The sequence below is a fragment of the Pongo pygmaeus genome, chromosome 2 (genome assembly GCF_028885625.2).
Source record: "Pongo pygmaeus isolate AG05252 chromosome 2, NHGRI_mPonPyg2-v2.0_pri, whole genome shotgun sequence".
Lineage (NCBI taxonomy): Eukaryota > Metazoa > Chordata > Mammalia > Primates > Hominidae > Pongo > Pongo pygmaeus.
In genome coordinates this window covers 98,060,496-98,076,480 of record NC_085930.1, presented here as the reverse complement: position 1 = coordinate 98,076,480, position 15,985 = coordinate 98,060,496, and positions in this window count along the sequence as shown.

The following is a 15,985-nucleotide window of genomic DNA, read 5'->3' as shown; positions in this document are numbered from 1 at the left end:
TTCCAGCATCCTAAGCCACCCTGGTTGATCTTCTGGCCCCTGTCCTGACCTTAGTAAAGGGCCCCTGGAAGCTGTCTCCATACTCCTTTCATCCCTTCCACCTTCTTGCCATGCCAGGGCCACAAGTAGAGAACAACCCCCGTCCTGCCCCTACCCTTCAGAAGTTTGCATGTAATCGTTCCTTCCCCTCCTAGTTAATGAGCTTCTGGCTCCCATGGTGCAGGGAACATGGGCCCAGACTTGCCCCTCTGTCTGGAGCTGATTGCTGCCTAGCCACTCCCACCTCACCCTAGTGCTCATGCCTAACAGGTGTGGGTCCACTGAATCCAGCCTCTCACCCCCAACCTGCACACTTGTTAGGCATTGACAGTGGGCAGAGCAACAGGAACTGGACATTCCCAGCTCCCTCAGGTACCCCTGAGATGCTTCTTTGCAGTGGCTGTCGCCCTGGCTGCTCTTCCTCCAAGAACTGTCTCTTCCAGAAACCCCCTCCTACCCCCAGGCTTCCCTTCCTTCAGATCGACATGCTTTCACTCTTGGGATGCCAGAAGCACTTACCACTGGCACAGATGGAAGCCCCTATTTACTGTCTGAGGTCATTGGATCCTTATCTAGCACTTTCACCTGCAGCATTTAATCCTTGCAGCAATCCATGTGGTAAGAATCATCCCCATTTTCCAGATAAAGAAAGTGAGGCGCTTCAGAATGATAGAGGAACTTACTCAGGAGCCAGGCTCTGAACCCGGGCAGTTGGTCTTTATGCATCCATGCTATTTAGTGTCATAAGACGAGTACAGATGGACCAGGGTTTGAATCCTAGCTTTACCATGTTCAAGGTCCGTGACTTTGTGCAAGCTTCTCACTCTCTCTGTACTCAGTCTTCTCATTTATAAAAGGGAGGCATCTCAGAGTTGTCAGAATTAGTGAGTTAGTGCAGGGTTTACACTTAAAATAATGCCTACAGGCGCCATGTAATAATTCTCAACAGTAGCTACTGATATTAATGAGTGTTCAGTCTTGTTCTCTCCTCAGCTGTGAGCTCCTAGAGTATAAGCGATGTGCCCTGGGTCATTCTTCCTACCCAAGTCTCTAGAGATGGTCTGTGAGGTTGCTGTACCCTGACAGTGAGACAGAGGGATTTGGGTGCATGTCGATATTATGCACTGAATGTACGTGGTTCCCCAAGATTCATATGTTGAATTCCTAACGCCAGACATGGTGGTATTTGGAGAGGGGTCCTTGGGGAGGTATTTAGGGTTAGAGAAGGTTATGAGGGTGCGTTCCTTATGCTGGATTAGGGGCCTTAGAGAAGGGACACTAAAGAGCTTTCTTAGCCCCACCCTCATGAGAGGAGGCAACAAGAAGGCAGCTATCTAAAAGCCAGGAAGAGGCTGGGTGCGGTGGCTCATGCCTCTAATTCCAGCACTTTGGGAGGCTGAGTTTTGGGGATCACTTGAGGTCAGGAGTTCGAGATCAGCCTGGCCAACATGGTGAAACCCTGTCTCTACTGAAAATAGAAAAGGGCATGGTGGTGGGCATCCATAATCTCAGCTACCTGGGAGGCTGAGGCACAGGTTTCAGTAAGCTGAGATTGTGCCACTACACTCCAGCCTGGGTGACAGAGTGAGACTCTGTGTCAAGAAATAAATAAATAAAATAAAATAAAGCCAGGAAGAGAGCCCTCACCAGAAACAAGCCATGCTAGTACCCTGATCTGGGGCTTCCAGCCTCCAAAATTGCGAGAAATTCAGGTTCTGTTGTTTGAGCCACCCAGCCAATGGTATTTTGTTATGGCAGCCCAAGCAGACTAAGACAGTAGATTGGTTTGCTTCTGCTACTCGTTTAGAAAAGTTCGGAAGGTGAGGAATGGTGCTGCCTAGGCTCACAGGAATCTCCAAGTCTCAAGAGCTCCTCAGCATGGAGGCCCTAATTGATAATGCAGGAAGATGGTCTTTTCACCACCTCTCTCTCAGATCCCCTAACCAAGAAAAATACGTTGTAACAGTCTCTGTATGAGAAACAAGCCCAAGGGCCCAGCACCCTGGACACTGAACAAAGTAGCATGTTCTACCTGAAAGCTTCACATATCATAGAGTCCAGACCATGCTTTAAAAAACCACCATCATCACAACACAATTCCTTCCCCCAATTACAAAAGGAATAGTGCAGACAGAAATAGTCTTAAGCATAAAGAAAGAAATACATGTTAATCTTACTATCCAGAGATAATATGCCATTAAAATGTTGTGCATTTTCCCCCATCTCTTTAAGGCCTATATGAAAAGAGAGACCTTCCTTAGATTCTTCCTTAGCTGAGCTCATGTTACAGATAGTCTTCTGTGGCTTTTCTCCCTCAATATTATATCACAACTATTTTCCCTTGTCATTAAAATTTTTTTTGTAAACCATATTTTAAGGGCAGAATACTATTTTATCACCTGGTTGCACCATAATTTATTTAACTACTTCTCTATTGTTGGACATTTAGGTCATCTCTAGTATCATACTACAATAAAAAATGCCACCATTAACATGCTATTACATAAATTTTTATTCACCTACCTATCCCTGATTATTTTATGACAGGTTCCTAGAAGCAGGATTACTGGAATTGACTCATTACCCATACTGAATTGCATATGTAGAAGAATACCCATCTCAACACAGACTCACCAGCATGATTATCTCTTTTTAATCTTTTAATAACATTTTATGATACTCTTGAATTACCTTGAACACTAGTGAGGAATAACCAGCACTCGGGTTTTGATAATTTGGCTTTGGAAGAAAAACAAGTAGGAGAAATGTTCTTTTAAATTTGAAACCAGCTGGAATTAGACATTTGTTTGTTAAAAATACATTGTTATTAAATTTAACTGCAGTTTGTGACACTAACTTGTGGCTGGCAAAATAAATAAAACAGAGGTTTGAACAGCCCAGCTTTATAGAACAGATAAGCAAAAGAGGAGGCATATACCAATATTTACTGAGTGGTTCAAAGTAACCTGCTCTTCACATGCAATCCCATATTTGTTCTTTAATCTCGTAAAGTGATGTTATTTCTAATTCTATAGATGGGAAAACTGAGAGAAGGTTTGTTATTGGCCCAGATTACTCAGTAGTAGTTGTGTAGCCAAGAATTGAACCCAAGTTGGCTCTAGAGGAAACACCACTACTCCAGGCTGTAGTGTAACTAATGGGTGGAAATAAAGGTGACATAGTCTGAAGTCAGCTCTCTTGTACAGGATAGCATAGCCCCATACAATCTTCTTATTTTGCTAGATTCTTCAGAACTTTTCCAAATAGAACAGGAGGAACACCTTATCTAGAAGTCACCTAAATTACTATCTGCTGAAAATAGCAATGAATTACACACAACTTTGTATATTTGTATGTACTGACTTTCTAAAAATAAAAATAAAAAGGAAATATTAAAAAAATCCATCAGATAGCATTAGGAGATATACCTAATGCTAAATGGCGAGTTAATAGGTGCAGCACACCAGCATGGCACATGTATACATATGTAACTAACCTGCACATTGTGCACATGTACCCTAAAACTTAAAGTATAATAATAATTAAAAAAAGAAAAAAAATCCTTCAGAGGATAAATATGTGTTACAGGGGAATTCTATTCACAGAAAGCCAAAACAAAAGAAATCCCATAGTTTAGGGTTGTAAGTAGTGTATGAAATCTTTGGTTACTATACAACATGGACATGATTATTTGCAATATAACGAGACATACAAAATACTGGCTTATAGAAAATGGAAATTAATTCTCTGAAACAATTCGGTACTGCAATCTGGTACTGCACTCGTGTAATTTAAGGTTACATTCAGAAGATGAAAAACATTGATTCTAGTGTTGGGAAAAGAGACTTGTTAGTAACGATTTAGGAAGGGACTGAGCAGGAATCCAAGTAAAGAATAGAACAGTCGATTGCTGACACTGATTTTAATGCTTTTTACCAACTATTTTGAAAAACTGGTCAAGAAAAAAGTGGTTATCCATCTTTCTCATCTCTTAATAAAGTGAGCTGTAGCAAGTTTATCCTCGTATAACATATTCATTCTTAGCTGTGACATGTTAACAGAAAGACTTTGATAGCAAGTGCCTTGGACTTCAGGCTGGATTTTGTCTCTTCCTTAGAAATAAAGCCTGCCTTCCTTTCTGCCTTTCTTCTCTCCTTTCTTCAACTGCTTTACATTGAATTACAAACAGAAATATAGAATTTTGGTATAAAGCCTAAAATCTTCAATACAATTTATAAGGCTTTTGTGACTTTCAGCTGATCTTTCCAGCCCAAATGGCCACCATTCCCCTCATTTTTGGTCACCTAGACACATCAGCCATTTTTCAGGCTCTCAAAGATGCCATCCACCACAAGGCCTTTGCATGTGTGCCTGAAATACTCTCTCCTAACTTCACTCCTCCCAGCCTGCCTTTACCAAGGTAACTTCTAACATATTTATCAAGACTCAGTTTAATTCCCAGCTCAACTTTTCCTTCTTTGGGGAAAACTTCCCTGTTTCTCCAGATTGGATTGAGCTCCCTATTACAAACTCTCAGAGCACCATGAGTCAGTCCTTCATGTAATTTACCAATTGCACTGTATTAGTCTGTTTTCACACTAATAAAGACATATCTGTGACTGGGTAATTTATAAAGGAAAGAGGTTTAATTGACTTACAGTTCAGCATAGCTGGAGAGGCCTCAGGAAACTTACAATAACGGCAGAAGGGGAAGCAAACACACATTCTTCACATGGTGGCAGCAAGGAAAAGTGCAGAGAGAAGCGGGGGAAAAGCACCTTATAAAACCATCAGATCTCGTGAGAACTAACTCACTAATATGAGAACAGGATGACGGTAACCGCCCCCATGAATCAATTATCTCCACCTGGTCCCTCCCACACACGTGGCAATTATGGGAACTGCAATTCAAGATGAGATTTGGGTGGGGACACAGCTGAACCATATCATGTACTTTCACATTTATTTGTATGATGATTTGATTGTCTGTTTTTCCCACTATCTGGTTAATCTCATGATTAATCTTTTATGTCTAACATAGAACTTGGTGACCATAATATTTTGTGAGTAAAAACAATGGATGAATAGTTGTCCATTTCATACCCAGGAAAGCTTCCATTCAAGACTGACAGTCAAATGAAGATTATTTCAATAAAACAAAAACTGAAACAATTCTTACCAAGTCACTCAAGGAACTCCTAAAGGCTGTACTTCAGGTACTAAGGAAAATGAATCCAGATCACGGAAGTTCACAGAGACAAGATGTTGGCAAATATCTTGGAAAAACTTTTATATTATTTTATATTGAATATATAAAATAATAATTACAAGTTCTATTTTAGGGGTTAAACAGCTAACACATGGGTCAAAACAGAGCATATGCATTTGAAAGAGGGTAACAAAATGATCTAAGAATCTCACACCGTTTGAAAAAAGGATCAAAATACTGATTAGACTTTATTAAGTATAAATGTTTGAGTGTCTAAAGTAGCCATATAAAAAGAAATATAGAAAATATAGCCAGGCACAGTGGCTCACGCCTGTAATCCCAGCACTTTGGGAGTCTGAGGCAGGCAGATCACTTGAGGCCAGGAGTGCAAAACCAGCCTAGCCAACGGGCGAAACCCTGTCTCTACTAAAAATACAAAAATTAGCCACATGTGTTGGTGCGCGCCTGTAATCCCAGCTACTCGGAAAGCTGAGGGAGGAGAATCCCTTGCACCCGGGAGGCGGAGGTTACAGTGAGCCGAGTTCGAGCCACTGCACACCAGGCTGGGTGACAGAGCAAGACTCCATCCAAAAAAATAGAAAAGAAAAAGAAAAAATAACTTTTCGAACAAAAAGAGGGGAAATGGCGTAAGAAAAAGAAACAAAAACCAATGCAAAAGGACGAACAAGGAAAATAAAAATTAAAGGTAACATAAATAGAAAGCTCAAGATATGACAATGATTATAATCAATATAATGAGCCAAACTCTTCAGTTAAATGACTAAAATTATCAGACTAAAATCCTGGGTGTTTAAAATAAAAACTCAAAACCTAAAGACACAGAGGAGCAGTTGAATAAAAGGATTGAAAGAGACAAATACAAACCAAAATAAGACTATAGTAGCCATATTAATGCCAAACCCATATTTTGAGGTGTAAAACATTATCAGATATAAAGAAGGACACTATATAATAATAAAAGTTTCCACTCACCCAGAAAGATATCAAATGAACAAATGAGTAATTTGCCATGAATTAACTTGCATCTTCCAGTGATTGGGAAAACACATCCACAGATAGGAAGCAGGTCTGTCCAAACCAGGGAACAAACTCACGTGTTGGTTGAGGATGCATCACCATGCTAAGACCAGGTGATCATCCTTTACCACCTTGCTCAAGTGGAAAGACCTCCCCAAGCTCAGCACGGCTTCATTTCCCCCAGCTGCTGGCTAGGTAGTCTGATGTCTAGGCTGCTGTTTTGCACAGTTTCTCAAGTGCCATCACTTCAGTTCCCAATGGCTTAACAAATGTCAATGGTCTCTTGCTCTTCCAGCCTCAGGTCAGAAATCTAAAGGAACCCAAATACTCTATGTCAAATAACCGTCTTTGATTTTCCTTCACCCCCAAGCATTACTATAGGAAGTCATGAGTCAGACTTAGATTCTCAGATTATTTCTTCATGCTTTAATTCTATCAACACTTTAGCATACTTCCTAGGTGCTGGGCACTGTCCTAGCTACACAGGAAAAATTTCTTTATAGTTCCCAGTCTGACTGTCAGGAGCTAGGCTGGAAGACTGCTCCTATTACATCCTGGGAGGTGAGGTGCTGTGATTCCAAACTGCCAAACTGCCAAACTCCTGAGCAATCCTAAAACAGTGGAAGCTAAAACTTTTCCCAGCTTCAAGCATGAAGGTAGCCCTTAATGAACAAAGATCCTTTCCCAAAGTTTCAAGAGGGTAATTACAAACATGTCAATCATTATTTCATTTATCCATTCTGATGTTTAAAAACCTTTAATTATTGCAACAAGAATTCACGTTCATCCCAGAAAAATTAGAACAAAAGATTAATAAAATTAAAAACGAATTCTGCAACTTATGGATAATTACTGGGAACACTTTGGTGCACTGCTTTTTTTTCATACACACATGAATAATTGTACACATTCATTCCCATTATAAAATAGGCATTCAGTCTGAATCCAAAAAAAGGATAAAGATCCTTGGACACCATCAAAGTCAGGCATTAAGCAGGTCCCATTTTGCAATCTTTGCTGTTCATGAGATTAACTATATTTTTCATTAAAATGTTCCATAATCAACAACACACTAAATAGTAAGAGAAATACTTTCAAATGATTCCACCGAAAAGAAAAGAAAGTCTAGCTACTAGTTATCTATTATTGCACAACAAATTGCCTCACCACTTCCAGACATCACAAAACAAAGCACTGAAAATGGTATTACCCTCCAAAAGGAGATGGGTTTGCATGCCTGAACACATCATTAAAATTCTCCTCTCTCTCTCTCTCTCTCTCTCTCTCTCTCTAGTAATAAGAACACTTAACATGAGATCTATCCCCTTAACAAATTTTTCAGAGTACAATGCAGTGTTGTTAACTATGGGCACAACATTGTACAGCTGATCTCTAGAACGTACTCCTTTTGCGTGACTGAAACTTTATACCCTCAAACAGCTCCCAGGTTTCCTCTCTCACCAGCCCCTGGTAACCACCATTCTACTGTCTCTATGAGTTTGACTATTTTAGATACCTTATATAAATGGAATGCCATATCACATGTATTTTGTCCTTTTGTGACTGTTTTACTTCACTTAGCATAATGTCTTGTAGGTTCCTCCCTGTTGTCTCATATGGCAAGATTTCCTTCTTTATTAAAGCTGAATAATATGTCATTGCATGTAGATACCACTTCTTTAACCACGCATCCATGGATGGACATTTAGGTTGCCTCTACGCCTGGCTATTGTGAATAATAGCCACTACATGAATGAGAGTTCATGTATCTCTTAGAAGTCCTGATTTCAGTTCTTGTGGATATAGATCCAGTAGTGGGGTTGCTGGATCATACGGTAATTTCAGGAAGCTAGCCCGCTGGAGTCAAGACTGAGTCACTAGACTCCCCTCCCTTCTCTACCTCTGAACTGTGCTGTTTGGACAATGGGCAGACAGCTGGGCCAATGAGATCCTCTGGCTCGGGAACACAGTGCTCAATCTGAGAGCTAAGGAGCCACCACGAGGAGCGCAGACCACAGCACAGCATTTTGAATGGCTGCTTGGGTCTACCTGAGGAGCCTAGAAAAATACAGATACCCAGGACCCACTCCAAGAATAAATGATTCTGAATATCCAAGGGACAGCACTGGAATCTGTACTTTACCAACATCCTTGTCAATTCTGAAGTTCTGTCAAATTTGGAAACCTCAGCAAAGGCGAATTTCTGAGTTCCTGACAAGCGGCACCCTCAGAGCTGCCCTGATTCTCCTTGGATTCCAGAAGACATCTCAACATTCTTCCAGTGACTTTGCGTCTTGTTTACTCAAGGTGGAATTGGATTCTATAATTGCAGTTAAAAGAACCTTAGCTAATATGGTCCAGAACGTTAGCACCCCGAACACCCGCAGTGTCACAGCCCTCCCTTTGCAATCTGTGCCGTTCTCGTGGCTCATTTGCCACGCTGGGGAGCATTTTCCCATGTTTGGACGTTATATGTGCAAGAAGAGGGGTCCACAAGAACAAGACAACTGGTGTGAGAGTTTCAAATTCTAAATACTGGGGGACACTGCTCTCTGTAAAATATATTTCTGACAATTCCATCCACTGTTGACTGCAGGTGCTTATACTAGTGACAGACAGTGAAAATCATAGTTTCTCTTTTAGGTTCGTAATGAGCATCTAGTGGGTGCAGGCGTAGTTCTAGGCCAGTGCTGTCCAGTAGAACTTTCCACAATGATGAAAAATCCTACAGCCATACTATCATTTTGGGTTTGTGGCTATTGAGCCCTTGAAATCTGGCTAGTTCGACTGAGGAACTGAATGTTTTATTTTAATTAATTTAAATTTAAATAGCCACACACAGCTAATGGCTTCTGTATTGGACAGTGCAGTTCTAGATACTGTAATTAATTCAGCAAGGCATGAAGCAGCAGCCATTTTACAGATAAGGAAGTGGATACCCAGAGAGGGGAAATGACACACCTAAGGTCATGAAGTGAGAGGGTGAGGATTCAGACCCAAATCCAATCTATGATACAATAACTTCTACACACAATGTGTGTAACACTTTGATAGGGGACAAGATAAAACTGAACATCCCATCAGCTCTCAGGCATCAACTCTGTTTTAGTTACAAAGCCAAAACAAAAAGGAAAGCCATGGAGCAGGACACACTATCAATTCTGCCTAACCGTGAAGACAGTCCGGCCAACGGGCTTGGCTTTCTCCTCCAGCCGTCCTGGCTCGACACAGGCCTTGTGGTTGAGCATATTTTATTGCATGCCGAAAACTCCAAGATAGCTCAGCCTCCAAGAACAAAAGTGATTTCAGGGTGAAGAGGGAAGGGGGCCAGGAAGCTGTCCCTCCCATCTCCTCGGGTGGACACCACGTCTGACAAGCCGCATTCAGGCCTTTAAAATACCGCACCATTGTGGAGAGGGCCCCACTGCCCCTGGAAAGCGTCCCCAGCTGCCTTCTCTGCTCACGGCGCCCAAGGAAAACTCCATTTCTAACAGTTACGGTCAGCCATTTAAATCATATTACACTGTAAGTGGATATACAAATTGTCAGCCCTAATGAAATTTAGGAGGAAGCAGTGGGAGAGGTGAAAACACTTAGAACTGGTTTTTTGGTTTTCGAGACTCGAATTCAAGTGGTTTAAACTGCTCGTTGAAAACGTGCTTGGAGTGTGGTTTTTCTGCCAGCACATGGAGGCCGCCCTGGGAATTCACAGTCAAGTCTTCATTCCTAGTTCCCCCTAGAATTGCAGCACATATAGACCTTGATCTAGACATTGAGTTCCTCAAGGAGGGAGAGGGTCTTACTTGTTTCTGCACCCAGCAAGAGACCTGGCACACAGAGGCCCTCGGGAAATGTGGAATGAAAGAATAAACCCAGACAGCCCTCGTGCACAGCCTGAATCATGAAAGTCAGAAGAGGCCCTGGGAAGGGAAATCCACCTTCATGCCAGAATCCCTCCATTAAAGACTGCTAGGGTGAATGGGAAGATGGGAGTGAGAACTGCCCCCTTTCCATCTATTGTCTTAGCAAACACAGGCTCACGAGCCAATGAGCTGAACAGCATATTGTACTAATGAATTGCCTTCCACTAGATAATTTATCAGGTTTCTCTTTCCAGGGCAGAAGGGGTTCCAGCAGAAGTGAGGGATTATGGATTAAGATAATAATATAATAGCTACCATTTATTGAGTGGTTACATGTGCCTGTCACTGTACAAACCCCTTCCTCTGTAATCCTCACAAAACCCTCGCACAGTGGAGAGGGTTTGCCACTTTTCCAGATGAGGAAATGACAGCTCAGAAAGGTCAAGAAACTTGCCCAGGATTGTGCAGGTGTTTCTGATTCCAAAGCTCATAGTTTTCCTGCTCCCCGACCCCATGCTGGATAGAGCACCTGGTAGGGATGCGGTGAATGTGTGAGTGTGTATAGAAGGACATGCCAGAGAGAAGCTGCCCCTACATCATTTGGTATTGCTGGGTCAAAGCAGTGTAGGCCAGATTCCATTTGCTTTCATTTTATTCCCATATGGCAGGATTTGACGTCCTATTCTCCACCCTGATAGAGCATCAACTTCTTGAGGCATGATGTTGTTTAACGAGACTCACTCAGGTGACCCCATCTAAACCATCGTGCACATGTCAAGGAATGAGGCCCAGGGAGGAGAAAGGATTTGCCCAAAGCTACACAGCAAAATGGTGACCAGAGTGGAACCAGAATCCCAACAGTGGAAGTCCCTTGGGCCAGTCATGGAGTCTGGGTCCAGGATTCTCCCAGGTGTGGTCATGTACAGGAGGAAATATCCTTGCCTGACACCCACCACGGCCCTCCAATGACACAAGAGTGAGAACTTAGAGGAGGAACTCTGAGGTGGCCTCAACTGGAAAAATAAGCCAACTGACTCGGTGTCAGGAATTCAATGTTAGGTTTCTAGCATTTCTAACCTTCCATTTTCCTCTTCCCATTACTCCTGAGGCACCATCACCTCGTGGATGAAACCAAGAGCTATAAAATCAGAGACTTGACTTTGCTTCTTACTAGCTATGTAGTTTGGGGAAAGATTCTTAGTCTTCCAGGGCTTCTATTTCCTCATCTGTAGAATGAGACTAACACTTCCTTTTGAGATGCCACAAGATCAAACAAAATAATGTGAATGAAAAAACTTAACAACAAGCCCAGTCAATGTGCTTAGTAAATGAGAGCAGTTGCTAGTAAACCTGTGTTGCAGTTACATGGGTCTTATTTTTCCATTTTATAGATGGTGAAAGTGAGGCCCAGAGGAAACTCAGTGGCTTGCCCAAGCGAGCACAGTTTGCTGCCCACAGGAGTGACGTGGGTGCAAATATGGGTACAGCTAAAATTCAGGAGCCCAGGCTGCAGTACTGGCTTTCACCTTCTCATTGAAAACATCATTTCCCTATTCTCAGCCTCAAAATCTCACTCAGTAAAGAGAAGGTAAGTCCCCACCCTGCTCATGTCATGGGTCTCTCCTGAGACATGGGAAAACATGCTGCAGCATTTCCCATGGATGGGGGAGGGATTGGCATGTCTGATCTGAGGCTAAGCCCATCCTCTGCCTCCCCACCCTCTGCTTCTCCAGCCTGAACCTCATCAAGAACCTTCAGGAGCCCCCTCCCAGTGCCTTGAAGGGAGCGCCCTGCAACTTGCTGAGTCAGGGAGGCTCATGAGTCGTTGAAGTTGGTGATGGAAATGTGGCTGGCTCTTCCCCGATGCCAGTAATGGTCACCATCCTCATCCCTACTACTGTTGGAGTGCCTACTCTGTGTCAGGGCCCTTGACTTACATGATGAGCAATCCTCACAATCAGCTGGTAACATTCTCACATCCTTGTGTTATGCATGAGAATACTGAGGAGAGGCCCAATAACTGGCCAAAGGATGTGCAGCTAATACAAGCAAAGCTTGGATCCAGGTTTTCTTGACTGTAAATTCTTTGTTCTTCCCTGTGCACCATGCTTATGTGGGTTTGTAGCGAGAAACAGATATTCTACTGAAAGTGTTTTTTTTTTTGTTTTGTTTTGTTTTTTGTTTTGTGTGTGTGTGTGTGTGTGTTTTTGACATAGAATCTCACTGTCACCCAGGTTGGAGTGCAGTGTCACAGTCATGGCCCACTGCAGCCTTGACCTCCTGGGCATAAGCAATTCTCCTACCTCAGCCACCCAAGTAGCTGGGACTACAGGCACATGCCACAACACCCAGCTAATTTTTTTAAGAATTTTTTTGTAGACAGGATATCACTGTGTTGCCCAGGTTGGTCCTAAACTCCTGAGCTCAAGCAACCCTTCCACCTTAGCCTCCCAAAGTGCTCGGATTGCAGGTGTGAGCCACTGCACCTGGACTGAAGGTGCTATTATATAGGAGAGAATAGGTACAGCACCCTGTATACACTGTGGAATCTCAGCCTGGTGGGGAAGACTGCAAAAATGGCTGCAGCAAGGTCTCCCATCCTATATAGATGCCCCTCTGCAACATGACTCTGCCAATCCTCTCACTGAGAGATGGAGTCTACTTCTCCACCTCTGTGAATGTGGGCTATCCTTGGGCTTGCCTTGACCGATAGAATGAGGTGGAAGTGATATAGTGTAACTTCCAAGTCCAGACCTTACCTTCGTGAAATGTGGCATCAAAGTGTGAAGAGCCCAGGCTGGCCACTCAAGAGATGAATATTCACATCAAGGGAAAGGCCCAGCCAACAGCCAGAATCAACTCTTGGCTTGTGGGTGAAGCCATCTAGGATCATCCAGCCCCTAGCCTATCTGCCAGGCCCCAAGTGAGGGCAGCAGAAGAAACCCCCTCCCTGCTACCCCTGCCCGGACTGCTGACCCACAGAATCATAAGCAAATACAGTGGCTACGGTTTTAAGCCATTACATTTTGGTATGGGTATGGTGTGTGATTAGGTGATAGATAACAAATAAAGCGAGTGACTTAATTTCTCCCAGCCTTGGTTTCCTCATCTGTAATATGGGAATCATGTATCAAGAATAAATGAGATGAAGCCTGCAAATCATGGAGCACTGAGCCTGGCACAGCATGAGCATCATCAGTGTTGAGGAAGTCATTGCTGGTGCAGGCAGCTCTGGTTAGGGACACTGAGACAAAGGTCAGGAGGTGAGCCCTTTGGTGGGTGGGTGCTGGGGGCATGTTTGTAGAGGGCAGCCCTGGGGACAAGACTGAGGTAGAACTTCTAGCCAGTCATCCTGGTGGTGCAGGGGTGGGCAAGCATCTGGCTAGAGTTGTCTCAGTTACAGGGACATTAGGCCACCCCAAGTGTGGCAGGAAACTCAGGATGGGTTAGGGAGTGGTGGCTGAGCCATGCCAGTGTAACACCAAAATATCCCCAAGATCATGGAGACCTTGAATTTCCATGGCCAAGATGAGGGTCCAGGAACTAAGGAATTGTGGAGGCAGCATTGTCTCCCCAGGGTCTTTTGTTTGCTCATGTGTTTGTTTTTTGAGATAGTCTCACTCTGTCTCCCAGGCTGGAGTGCAATATCATAGTCACGGCTCACTGCAGCCTTGACCTCCCAAGCTCAAGCAATCCTCCCATCTCAGCCTCCTGAGTATCTGGGACTACAGGCACATACAACTGCACCCAGCTATTTTTTTTTTCTTTTGTAGAGACGGTGTCTCACTTTGGAGCCCAGGCTGGTCTCGAACTCCTGTCTTCATACAATCCTCCTACCTCAGCCTCCCAAAGTGCTAGGATTACAGGTGTGAGCCACTGCACCTGGCCTCTACTGTCTGCTTTAAAGGTTAGTCCTGAACCTGCCTCATGTCTGCTGAATACCTTTCACCCACAGGAGGAAGTCTAGATGCCTTATCGGAGGCCCTACTGACTGTAGTCTGAGTCTCCGTGTGCCCAGCCTCATCTTCCACCACTCCCTCTTCACCCTCTGGTTCCCATGAACCTCCAGACTCACAGCTCCTGGGGGAACTGCATTCCCTCCCACCTCTTGGCCTTTGCTCAAGCTGTGCCTTCTTTCTTGAATACTCTTACCTACCCTTCCCCTACTTAACCTGGATAACCTTTGCTTGTCTTTAGAACCTCAGCTAAAATATCCCTTTCTCCAGACAGCATCCTTGGTTCTCCAAGTGTGGGTGTGTCTCTCCTCCCCGAGCCCCCATGGAACCCTGTTCTTCCATGATCCCCATCACCGCAACTGCTCACTATGGGAAATGTGTGCTCTGGAGGGACAGGAACAGAGTTTGCTTTGCTCACCTCTGTAACCTCATCACCTAAGTCAGTGCCCAGCACACGGTGGGTGTTCATTAAATTCTCCTGTGTTAGTCCATTCTCATGCTGCTATGAAGAAATACCTGAGACAGGGTAATTTATAAAGGAAAGAGGTTTAATTGACTCATGGTTCCGCAGGGCTGGGGAGTCCTCAGGAAACTTACAATCATGGCAGAAGGCAAAGGAGAAGCAGGCACCTTCTTCACAGGGCAGCAGGATGGATTGAATGCAAGCAGGGGAAGTGCCAGATGCTCATAAAACCATAAGATCTCGTGAGAGTCACTATCACAAGAACAGCATGGGGGAAACTGACCCCATGATCCAATTACCTCCACCTGGTCCCACCCTTGACACGTAGGGATTATGGGGATTATAATTCAAGACGAGATTTTGGGTGGGACACAGCAAAACTACATCACCTTCCTAGTGTGTAAATGATGAATTGATAAATGAATTGACTGGGTCTTTAGAGAAAAAAAATGACAACAACAACAAAAAAGCAGAGGCTCAGTGAGGGTAAGAGACTTACCCCATATCACACAGAAGTTATGTCAGAATCAGGAAAAGGGCTTGCCTTGGTGGAATGAGGGCCACTTTCCCAGATGGCAGGGAGGCACCCCAGTTGATGGAAGGAGGAGCCCTTTTGATACTGAGTATGGCCAATCAGGACACGTCTGAGTTTCCTAGGGGATAGAGTTCTCCAGGTGAAGTGGCACGCCTCTCAGGAGCCTGTGAACCCTGGGGTGGGGTGGGATGGCCTGCAAGGGACCTTCCTAATCTATGACTCTCCTGGCTAGGGGACCCCCATTGAGTTTGGGGACTCAGTGACAACTTTGGAAGTACCAGGAGAAGCAATGTGTTGGGTAGAATTACTAATTGCTGTATCAAACTCCAAGATGGTACTGACTTAACATAAAATAGAAGTTTATAATTTAGTCACTCAACAGTCTAAGGACGGAGTTTCTGGTCAGCTGCTGGCTTTCTTCCATGTGGTGAGCCAAGCATCCAGGTTTCTCCCATGTGTGGCCCAATCAACCCCTAGGACTTCAGAGTCCTCTGCTCCAAGCTGGTGGAGGGAACGATGCAGTGAAAAACTCACACTGGCTTTTCAAAAATCTGGACTTCAAAACTGACACACTTCACTTCTGTTCCCCTTCCATTTGTGGGAACTAGTCCTCTAGCCATACCTGGATGCAAGGGAGCCTGGGAAATGTAGTCTTTGTTTAGGCAGGATCAAGGCCACATTGATAAAGGGACAGCATGCACTTTTGTTGGGCAAATGAACTCTTGGGTCAGACTTAAGCTCTCCAATCTTCCATTTCTTCATCTGTAAAATGAGGATAACAATATTATCTCAAAAGTTTCTTGGTAATCTTACTGAAATGGGATGAAAGATAAAATCCTTACCAAGTGCCAGGCACAGAAGAAATGCCTGTTATATATTACC